Raw genomic sequence first — 12,613 nt, 5'->3', positions numbered from 1 at the left:
AAAAGAGGGGTAAAAAGAGGAAAAATGGTAAAGAATGGGAAGGGCCCAAAAAAGGGGAGAAGAGAACTTCCGAGGGCGCCCAAATCGAATCCGCCACGTGTCCCCCTTAAGGCGACGTCCCCCGACGGCAAAAGGCGGGGGGCGACGAAATCTTCCCCCAAAATAGGGATAAGAACACCCGCCCGAGTCAGGGCAAGGTTATTCACTCCCGCCCCGGGACCCGCCGAGGAGGGGGTATCCGTATACGGTAAATCCCCGAAGAGAAAACCGATTAAAGGGGGCGGGGAAAAAAAGGGAAGGGCCCCGAGACATTCGAGCAAAAGGGCCTGCCCCAGCCGAGCAAGAAGGCCTTTTGGGTCCGCCTCCCAGCGGTGGGCCCCGATGGCCGCGTCCGCTGCCGTTGCCCCGGGAACGTGGCCCGCATGCCTTTGACCCTGAGCCGGGGGCCGTGGGTCGGGGCCCCGAACCCCGGGGCCCGAACCACGCCGAGCGCTGCCCGGGGCCACCAACTACGCGTGTGTCGACTTCACACACGGGCCTAATCCCACCAAATCCGTTCGTGTACTGCCCCCGTTATTATTATTTTATTTAGTTCTCATCAGACCAAGGCTTTCCATGGGGCAAAGACTATAAATATGGGCACCCCCCACATCGTACAGAGGGTTGGCTCCTTTATCTTTCAAGAACACTTGCAATAGAAGTTAATCTCATATTTATTCCTCTCATATATTCGGCTCTAGGCCATTTCTTTGTAAATTGTGCATTAATCATATAATACATTGTTCACAAACGTTTACATCTTTGGTCGCTTCATTAGTGAGCCTTCCAATCTCTATCTTTATCTAACATACGTCAAGAACAAAGCACATATCCTATACCCACTTACAAATTCAATTGATTACCCGATTTCGAGGTAAACAGGTTCGACTAAATTCAGATTCGTCTTTGAAAATCTCACTCTGAGGTAAAATGCTCCTTAACAAAGATAACTCCATACTCAGGACTTGAACACGGGATCACTAGTTAAGGATGGAAGAATATGTACCTCTCTACCGCATTAATTCACGTCGGTGAACACTTTATATTTTAGTTGGGAAGTTAAACTTTAATTTAAATTATTTAGATAAAAGGAGTAATTGTTTTCCACTATTATCCATTAGCCGGCCTCCGATAAAAATTTGTCCACTAAAGTAATTGCCATAAAACTACAAGGAGAAATTAAAGAAGAGATAATTAGATGACTACGAGTCACAACAAAGATATGTCGACTTTATTTATGTCAAAAAGTTTCAAAAAAACTCCAATGCTTTTGTATTTACCCATCTATCTACTTTGCTACACTTTATTCAAAAGTGCATGTTCCCTCAAACGCACTATCCCTTTCATGGCATGTACTTAAGTTTAAAATTAATAGTGTTCAAGAATTTATTCTTTAGAAATTAAACTTTTAAAAATGTTCAAACAATAATCCTTTAATTTTCAGTATTATGTTCTTCATCCTATAGCGCGTTTCCGAATTAAGAAAGGTATAGTAAATACTATTCGGTATGAAGTTTAAGATTTTAAAAATCAAAAGATAAGTATTCAAAGGCAATACAATTTCAATCACAAATAGTGCTATCATTAATTCTTCTGATGGCTAATACGCGGTTCAACTCAAATCGACTTATGCTCTTCTGGAGACCATATCGTTCATGTTATCATTAATAAATAGATCAAATTACTAGTTATTTGAGTTCTGATAATCTTAATTCCGATTTAAACGACGAATTTTTTATGAATGTAAGCATCAAGTAATTATTCAGTCAATCAAGTCATTATATATAATGGAGAAAAAAAAACTTTTAACTGTGCCTACTAGAAATATGATAGATGGATGAGTCTCTAAACAATTAAATATACAAAATAAAAAATTGACACCAAAAAAAAATAAATAGAACAAGCTAGCTACACTACATCCCAAAGCAGCGACAGAAACAATATTTTATTAGTTACTTGTACACCTTAGTCTTAAATCCTAAAACTTCGTGGCAAGTAAACTTCTCTAGATCCTGTAACCAAATGATGAATCCTTAGTGAGTGATGTTGAAATGGACAATGAGATTACTTATCTACACAAAAGCCATCACTCACCAAAACACGTAGGTCCACCTTTAGTTTCAAAAAAAAGAAAATTGGGATATGGTCAATCTCGTAATTAAGCCACATCACAAGGGCAAATTAGTCAAGACAATAGTTATCATAAGGATGATTAATCATAAACCATAGTTAATTAATTAACTGGCTTTTTGAAAAAGCTTTGAGACCATCTTTAGTTGGAGGCAACTACGTGTCAGGTCTATGATGAGCTGAGCTAGCTTTGTGGGGTCCACCGTTTGGTGCTTGACGCGTGGTTCATTTCAGATAAAAAAACAACAGTTATTGGTGTTGGTGGGTACATTTTAACGGCTTATTCGCCGTTTGTTGACGGCGCTTTGTCGTGGTTCTAGGTAACAACGGATGTCACGTGTGTGGCACGTGACAACAGGCGGCTTTCAGTGTTTTTTAACTTCAGCAGGACACGTGGTTGGACATTGGAGTTTTGAAAAATCGGACACCTCATTGGAATATACCCTTATCAAAATTCAACGTCATGTCTCGCTTAGTAAGTTTGGACACGCGGTTTATCTCATGAGATAAAATCAGCGTTTAGACATGCGATTTCATCTCATGAGATAAAATTTTAAATCATCAAAAATGCATGATTATTAAAGAATAGTTACATTATTATTCATGTTTTAAAAAAAATTTATTAAACTAAAGTTTGACCAATTGATGTTGTATTTTTTATAAAGGCCTTCTAGTAGCGTATTAATTTTGATATGAACTATGACTTGCTCATTTGATAAGATTGTCTAAGAATTTTGAAAGTTTTGATGATTTTCACAACTTGTGGGGTTTTTTATGTCTATAAGAAAAATACAACTTAAGAAAGTCAAATTGCATGTCCAAACATGATTTCATCTCGTGATTTCATCTCATGATTTCAAATCATGTCCAAACGATTCCTTGTTATACTTGCTTAGAATCAGTGTTAGTGCCAGAATTTTCACTAAGGGTTTCAAAATATGAAAAAGTAAACACATGAAGAGGCTAAAGGAGTTCAGCTTCTACTATACACGCATGAAATATAATTTTAGCCATGGACAAACAATATAATTTTCCTTCGAAAGAGGTTCGGATGAACCCCTTAGCCCTTCCTCCCTCCAACCCTGCTTGCAATATGAATAGCAAAAAATAATTTCCCAAGGAAAAAATTATTTTAAATTTACAGATTTATTGTGTTATTTTTTAATAAGTTCCAATAAAAACATCATATAACTATAGTTAAGTGAAATTGAATTACTTTTTTCTTATAAGAAATCATTTAATTATTTCTATAATAGTTAGGTAAAGTTTGAGTTACTCTATCGTTATAAAAGTACTACTAGTTAATAAGTGATTGTGATGTATGCAATAAAATAAACATCGTGTGATCATCCACGAGATTACCGAAATTAACATGCTACCAATTGCATTTTATGAAACATTTTGAATTTTCAAACAGTCAGATGTGGTACGCCAATTACATTTTATGAAACATTTTGAATTTTCAAACAGTCAGATGTGGTACGAATGTGGTCACAGTCAGCTGTTAGTTCCCAACACGGAGTATTATCAATTTTGAGAATTATAACTTGCAGTTGTTTCAAAATGATACACCAACGCTATATGTTCCTTGGAATCTGATTTTTTTATATAAAAGCTCTATGGGATGAAGGGAATTTCTAGGATATGTCTGTTAGGTATCTAGATGACTACACTAGCTCATGTCAGGTAAATTGAGGAATCTTCCAATATGGAACTAATTAAGCACAAAGATATACTGTTTCATGGGCATTCATTCATATCTAATTTGTTGGTTTTGTAAAGAGCTGCTATTCAAATTAAATATAGCCTTTTGAGTTATTAAAAGAATTATTTGTCATTCTTGCATTTGACTGGAAAAATATTTTCATTGTTCAACACTAGGCGTTGTTAAATGTGGACTTTTGAATGTTTAATATAAATGATTTATTCTTCCGAGTAAGACTAGTGATCAAGTATCTATCCAGGCAGACGCTTTGTATCCCTCTATTGTGTCTACACTACAATACACTTTCAAGATATCGATCTCAAAAGCCTTTTATTTACGTGTTGTCAATAAGAGGAGGGTACAACTTTCCGTTAACACACTAACAAAGATCCAAAGGTCATGATTCAGCTCCATAAGAAAGTTTTTAATGAGATATCACTTCAAGATATGCTTTATGGAGAAGAACTATAACACCTCGTGCATTCGGGCTAAGATTTGACTCGTAAAACGGGAGTATAATGAACCCAGTTTGAGTAGTGTATAAATGGTGTTTAAAATCCAATCAAGACATGAGAAGAGTCCTTGAGCAAAGAAAGTTGGAAGCTACCATACGGAGCGTGTTTTCAAGTGAGTTTGCACCATATCTGAATTAAAATGAGTATACGGAAAAATCTATAAGGAATTTGGGAAAATTTCCTTCTTGAAAGTTGTAGATCTTTGAAATACCTTTCCAACGGTATATTATGGAGGTCAAAAAAACATTTGTACAAAAAGTTATGTCCGTTTTACTAAAACAGTATCCTGTCAATTTACGGTGGAATCTAATGGCCGTAAAAATTATACGGGCCGTAGATTTGGGCCGTAAAACTGGTCCAGAAAGCCCAAATCACTGTAATTGATTTACGGTGGGATCTAAGGTCCGTAAAACTTTTACGGGACGTAAAATAGGGCGTAAAATGTGTCCGACAGTAATTATAAAACTTCATTTTAAGGCTTTTTCACTTCATTCTTCACACCCCAAGCCCTAGAACGACCTTCTATTCTCTCCCATCATCAAGAACACCAAGGTAAGCCTACTCTAATCATTCCAAGTCAATTCTAATATATATCCTTGTAATCTAAACAAGAAATCATCATTCCTAACCTAGGGTTTTCAAGAAAACCCATCTCATGGTTCAAGAATTCAAGATTTTGAAAATCTTCTTCAAAGTTCAAGTCTTTAATTCAAGTTTTGGAGCATTACCAGGTATGTAGGGTTACTATCTATGTGTGGGAACATCATTGTTCTTCCCCACGCCTCATAATCCATAAATTATGATTCTCTACTAAAACTAGGGTTTCTATACCATGTTCATGATAACCCTAGGTCCATGTCCATGATTAGATTTTGTATGAATTGCTATTATTCTATCATTGTGTTCTTAATAACTCCTTTATGATTATTGAGAATCCGTCCGTAATCCATGAAAACCCATATCTTGTATTCCATGGGTTCTTGCATGCATGTTTTTAACTAAGAATGATTATTTCATGAATATCCTACATGTCTACAAGTTTTCATGCAACTATATTATATAATTACTTTCATGCCATGATACAAGATACATACATGCTAAATACAAGCTATTTCATGAAACCATGTTTACAAGTTATTTCGTGAAAATCATGGGCTTTTTAGCCAATTATATCATGTTCATGTTTTTGGGAGTTGCACGAGTTACCGAGAAGGCTCAGATAGCCTGAAACTACGTAGCCACCGTAGGACAAGGATCGCTCCGCCCAGATAGGACGATTCCTTAATTTTACACTGAATGGATCCATCAGGCACGTTACCACCTTATACCCTGGCAAAGTATGGGGGCTCTGCTGGTCCGGCGAGGTACCAGACTCCACGTACCCACGTGGTGATATTATATTGTCGGTTATGAAATGCTCTACCTACTTACCATGTTTTACTCATGCTTTATATTATATATGTATTCATGTTCATGCTCATAACCGAGTTTCGGTTCACGTTCAGTTCTTATCTTTGTTACTTTATGTCCTATGTTATTTCATTCAGTTGCTTTACATACCAAGTACATTCAATGTGCTGACGTCCCCTTTTATTGCCGGGGGCCTGCATTTCACGATGCAGTGCGATTTACGGGACGACACACATCGCTCGTAGGGACGCATTCGTATCGCTTATTGGTGAGCCCCATCTCATTCGGGGTTTGGTCAACTTTTTGTTTTATGGTTAGTTATGCATCTAAGGTATCCGGGGGCCTTGTCCCGATAAGTATGTTTTCCAGTCAGACTCATGGTAGAGGTTTCATAGACTAGACAAGTCAGTTATGTTATGTCAGACTTTCGGAGTCGTATAGCCATTTTGGCTCATTCATGTTATTTCCGTACTCATGTTTAAACAAGTATTTTTATTAAGTATTATGACTTATTACGTTTTATAAAGGCTCATCATGCATTCACGTTATATTCCGCTCATGTTATGCCTCATGATGATTCAGCAAGCCATGTGGTTCGCTCGGTCACATGCAGTGAGGCACCGAGTGTCGTGTTTCGCCCAGGCCATGGTTCGGGGCGTGACAAAGCTTGGTATCAGAGCCTAGGTTCAAGTGTCTTAGGGAGTCTATGAAACCGTGTCCAGTGGGATCACTTTTATATGTGTGTGCGCGCCACACATATAAACAGTTGACCACCAAGACATCTAAGATTGTCTCACTTATTTCAACTCTAGATCGTGCAATAGAGCTATGTTCTTAGAAATCACTCGGACTCGTGTGTTGTTCCCCATTCTACCAAATACGCCTAGTCTCAATGGATGAGGAAGAGAAACTAATCATTATCGATGTGTTGCTTTCGGATAGAGTTATCGAGAGTTATTCGACTCGTGCGCATTGCATTCTTTCGAAAATGTCTACTAAGAGAAAGGCAACTTCGGGCCCGAGGCTACCATTGATCGAGATGAAATGAGTTCTAATTTTTCAACTCGTAGGTCATGAAGCTTCAAGTACCACTAATGTCCCGGCTCGGACCAATGTGAGGAAGAGGGTTTTCATAATCCTACGTATCGCAAGTGTAATAAGAGACATCAAGGGGGTGTGACGCTATGGCACCCATAGATGTTTTGGTGTGTGGGCGGGGTCATTATCCGAAAGATTGCCCTGAGTGAAACAAGATAACAAGGTTTTTCGCACCCATTTACGGTAGGTGTACATGGAGTGTGTAGGATGGGTTCGGATGTGTGTTATAATTGTGGTCTCCAAGGCCACATGCAAAGAGAATGCCCGCCGGTCAAGGACAATAGTAACACTAAGGGTGGTGGTGCAATTCGTTCCCCGGACTGCATAGCCAATTCAACAACATTTAAGTACTCGGGCACTGCCAGCCAAGGTAACATAGGGATGAAGTATTAGGATTAAGTGGGGATCAAGCACGTTATCATGATATGGTAGATCGCCGGGACTCCGATGTGCCGTAAATGTGTCATAGGTATGCCAATAATTTTCCCTCCTTGTCACATATGAGATATTATGCCCTAGATCTATTATGTCTTATGTGGTTATTATGATTGATAGTTCGGATTTAAGACCTACAAAGTAACATAATAACAAGCGAGCATAAATTGTCCATATAGTTTTAAGCGATATATATATATATAGAAAGTATACTTTTTCAATATATATATATATATATTTTTGCCATATGAACTATGTATATGACTAAGAAGGGACTGAGTGCGATAAGAAAAATCACGAGCAGACGATATTGAATTTTTAGGAATAGTTTTAAATTATTTAAGCTTATTCAGATCAGACCTAGAGAGTATGATGTTAGTGAGTTACTACAAGAAAGCGAGATATTACTATGAGATAAAAGATATGACAATTCCCTCTTAGGTTATGTGATTAAGTGTGTATAGTTATAATTTTAAAAGTGTATAGGAAGTTTGGGGTTAGTTGTTATAGTATGATATAATTTTGAAAGTGTATAGGAGTTTGGGGTTAGTTGTTCCAATTCCTTGTTTGAGACGGATGAAATTCCCTAAGTGTGATCCATGTCTATAGTTCGGAAAAGATAGTATACAACCTCGGAATAGAGTCAGATAAGGAGGAAAAGTTAGAAATAACCCTATGCTTCACTTTAGTACTCAGAGAAGAATTAGAGAATATGATGCTAGCAAGTGGTTAACAGAAACATAGTGAGTAAGTTTGAATAGACACGGTGAATTAGAAATTTTTAGCGAGTTAGTAGAAGTACGATTTGAGTTACTTAGTCAAGTTAGCACTACTAAGGTAACTGTCTGAATACACCGAAGGCGTGTTAGAACCCAAAGGGTTTAAGTTAAATTTGAGGTATAGAAATTGGTGAAAGAAGAAAACCATCTAAGCAGTAAGAGAGCAAGCTACAGAAGAAGAGTCTTTAAGAGTTATCAGAAAAGAGTTTTCCCCAAGACTGACAAAGCTAGTATGCCAGTTATGTACATTAGAAACCCGTTCATTTAAGTAATCCGTTTTTCTCGGTAAGTAAGACTTGCTTGAAGTAAGCGAAAGAAATGAGTCGTCGGTATTTTAGAGGAAATTAGCGAGAGCCATTAGATGACCACTTATCGCTAACTCGAGAGATCCACAGGCTTTAAACGTCAGCTTTTGAACTAAGGGGGAGATCGTGCGATAAGGTGCCGATATAGATTATGTGTTTTGTAAGTTGATAGGTGTTAAGGAGATTATGTTAGAGGATCACAGTTTCATGTAGCCAAGATAAGATGCGTAAAATGTGATTTTTGTCATGCTGTTGAGATCAAGTACTAGGTAATTATGTTATAAGATAAAGTTCTAGAGCGAATAGCGGGTTTTAAGGGTATAACGGTTCCAATTCCAGAGTAATTCATGTACTATGTGGTACTAATGCCCAGACGTACTCTACTCATGCCTTTCGTACCCATATCATGCCCATGTTAGAGATTGATACTCCGCGTTTAAGATACAAGAATTAAGACTTCATACGATAGTAAGTATATGCAGGAATGTCCTTTCATGTATGCGCACATCGGTGTGCTCATGTCTAAAGTTAAAAACCGCATCCAGGTCTCACGTATCTATCATGCTTTTATACTCATGTCCATGTTCTAGCATCTAAGTGCTTTTCAAATCTGATGATGATCTTGACCCCTATGATTATGTCATCCATGTTACCATATACTCGTGCCCCAATTCATTTCGCTATGCATTCCACTTATAGTGGTATCGTAACAATGATTTTGTGAGATAATAATGAAGGTGAACCAAGATGGATGTCCTACCCATGATTCTATGTAATTCGTGCTTATGTTCCTTTAGCTAATGTTTTACGATCATGATGACATGATTCCTTTTTCCTTTCGCTAAGTATCTAGGCCTCGTTATGTTCAAGGTGACTTTCTACCCATGTCTTAGATGCTCGAGGAAGCGAGTTATACATGCCTATAATCCATTCTTTCATGTGCCTTATTTATAACAAGGGCGTTTACTCACGGTGATAAGAGTAAGCTATGTTGAACCATGTCCTATTCTTTCGGTATATCTAAATTATAAAGGTAATGTTTTATCCATGCCTTACGTCTCTGAGTACCCAAGAGTTAGCCTGCAATTGTACTCCACGCAAGTCACACTTATGCCTTAGTCTTACTTCAATACTCATGAACTCAAGTCCATATGCCATGGTATGTAGGTACTCATATAAACGCCATATTTTTCATGGTCCCATGCCCCATGTCATCGTATTCACGTTTCATGCCATATGAATCATGTTCCCATGTACGCATGTCCCACGTTACGTCCTCCATGTACAATGCACCATGTCGTGTTTGTTCTCTAAAGCAAAGAATCTCATGTGAATAGTACCAATGATTCCTTTTCTTTTAGTTCTCTATAATTCGCTCACGAGAATGAGCAAGATGAGCTAAGGTATTCATAATCATGATTAATAGCTAACAAGATAATCAGAAGTAAGGTGCATTCCTATATTCAAATAGATATCTTTTCATGTACCCTATAGTACTTATCTCGGGAGTATTCTACTCAGATTCGACGTATTCATGTCATGCCTATGCTAGAGATTTATGAACACCTATGTTAGGATCATATTCTTGTTATACGACTCAAGTCTGTTGCATTCACATCGAGTTGCACTTACATTTAAAGCCTAAGTCATACTCCCATCTCATATTACCATGGTGACATATGAACGTCTATAATTAAGTCTCTAAGTATCCAAATCCTACCCGCGCTAATTAGTATTCAACCCTCATGTTGTAACAATCATGTTTTCGACATTCAGATCCCATGTTACGATATCCATTTTTACACGTATTCGTATCTCATGACAGTTTAGCACTCATGTATTCATGTCATCTAGTCTTCATGTATTTATGTCCCACGTCATGCGTCTCACGCCCAGGTAATCATGTCATGTTCGTGCCTATTTCCAGTACTCATGTCATTCGTGCCTACAGATTTTCTTCCAAACCCCATGTATAGTAATCATGTAATCATTCAGCCAATATCCGTGTGTTCAAGCCAGCTCAATATTTATGTTAGCTACATTCAAGATTCAGTAATCACGTTATGTCACATCATGCGTATTAAGATACCGTGTGAGTTGTATGTTGATACTTTAGTTAGTTGGCAGGCATTTGAGAAATGTCGTGAGGGTCTGAATTATGAAGGAAGTCCTGCCATAAATTTTGTAGATTCCAGAGTTAATAGCGATTCTTAACCACTAGTCATAAATCGAGGACAAATGTTTCATGATTCTCATTCATGTAGGTGCTACTCAGTTTCATGTTCCCCATGTACATGTTTCCATGTAATCACGTATTCAGTTCTCATGATCCATGACCATGTTACCACGTAACCATGTCAAGCTCTTATGTTTTATGTCATGTTTCTTTCATGTTCATGTATTCAAGCCATGTCCAGCCATATTCTTGACCATGACCCATCATTCGAGGACGAATGATCCCAAGGGGGAGATATTGTAACACCTCGTGCATTCGGGCTAAGATTTGACTCGTAAGACGGGGGTTATAATGAACCTAATTTGAGTAGTGTATAAATAGTGTTCGAAACCCAATCAAGACATGAGAAGAGTCCTTGAGCAAAAGAAAGTCGGAAGCTACCCTACGGAGCGTGTTTTCAAGTGAGTTTGCACTATATCTGAATTAAAATGAGTATACGCAAAAATCTGTAAGGAATTTGGGAAAATTTCCTTCTTGAAAGTTGTAGATCTTTGAAATACCTTTCCAACGGTATATTATAGAGGTCAAAAAAACATCTGTACAAAAAGTTATGTCCATTTTACTAAAACAGTATCTTGTCAATTTACGGTGGAATCTACGGGCCGTAAAAATTATACGGGCCGTAGATTTGGGCCGTAAAACTGGTCCAGAAAGCCCAAATCACTGTAATTGATTTACGGTGGGATCTAAGGTCCATAAAACTTTTACGGGACGTAAAATAGGGCGTAAAATGGGTCCGACAGCAATTATAAAACTTCGTTTTAAGGCTTTTTCACTTCATTCTTCACACCCCCAAGCCCTAGAACGACCTTTTATTCTCTCCCATCATCAAGAACACCAAGGTAAGCCTACTCTAATCATTCCAAGTTAATTCTAATATATATCCTTGTAATCTAAACAAGAAATCATCATTCCTAAACCCATCTCAAGGTTCAAGAATTCAAGATTTTGGAAATCTTCTTCAAAGTTCAAGTCTTTAATTCAAGTTTTGGAGCATTACCAGGTATGTAGGGTTACTATCTACGTGTGGGAACATCATTGTTCTTCCCCACGCCTCATAATCCATAAATTATGATTCTCTACTAAAACTAGGGTTTCTACACCATGTTCATGACAACCCTAGGTCCATGTCCATGAATAGATTTTGTATGAATTGCTATTATTCTATCATTGTGTTCTTAATAACTCCATATGATTATTGAGAATCAGTCCGTAATCCATGAAAACCCATATCTTGTATTTCATGGGTTCTTGCATGCATGTTTTTAACTAAGAATGATTATTTCATGAATATCCTACATGCCTACAAGTTTTCATGCAACTATATTATATAATTACTTTCATGCCATGATACAAGATACATACATGCTAAATACAAGCTATTTCATGAAACCATGTTTACAAGTTATTTCGTGAAAATCATGGCTTTTTAGCCAATTATATCATGTTCATGTTTTTGGGAGTTGCACGAGTTACCGAGAAGACTCAGATAGCCTGAAACTATGTAGCCACCGTGAGGACAAGGATCGCTCCGCCCGGATAGGACGATTCCTTAATTTTACCCGAATGGATCCATCGGGCACGTTACCGCCTTATACCCCGGCAAGGTATGGGGGCTATCTTTGGTCCGGGAGGTACCCGGACTCACGTACCCACGTGGTGATATTATATTGTCGGTTATGAAATGCTCTCCCTACCTACCATGTTTTACTCATGCTTTATATTATATATGTATTCATGTTCATGCTCATAACCAGGTTTCAGTTTCACGTTCAGTTCTTATCTTTGTTACTTTATGTCCCATGTTATTTCATTCAGTTGCTTTACATACCCGGTACATTCAATGTCTTTGACGTCCCCTTTATTGCCGGGGAACTGCATTTCACGATGCAGTGCGATTACTGGGACGACACATACACTGCAGCGTAGGGACGGCATTCGTATCAACTTATTGGTGAGCG

The sequence above is a fragment of the Lycium ferocissimum genome, chromosome 7, assembly GCF_029784015.1.
Source record: "Lycium ferocissimum isolate CSIRO_LF1 chromosome 7, AGI_CSIRO_Lferr_CH_V1, whole genome shotgun sequence".
Taxonomy (NCBI): domain Eukaryota; kingdom Viridiplantae; phylum Streptophyta; class Magnoliopsida; order Solanales; family Solanaceae; genus Lycium; species Lycium ferocissimum.
The sequence above is the reverse complement of the archived record's forward strand: the minus strand, read 5'-3'. Positions refer to the sequence as shown.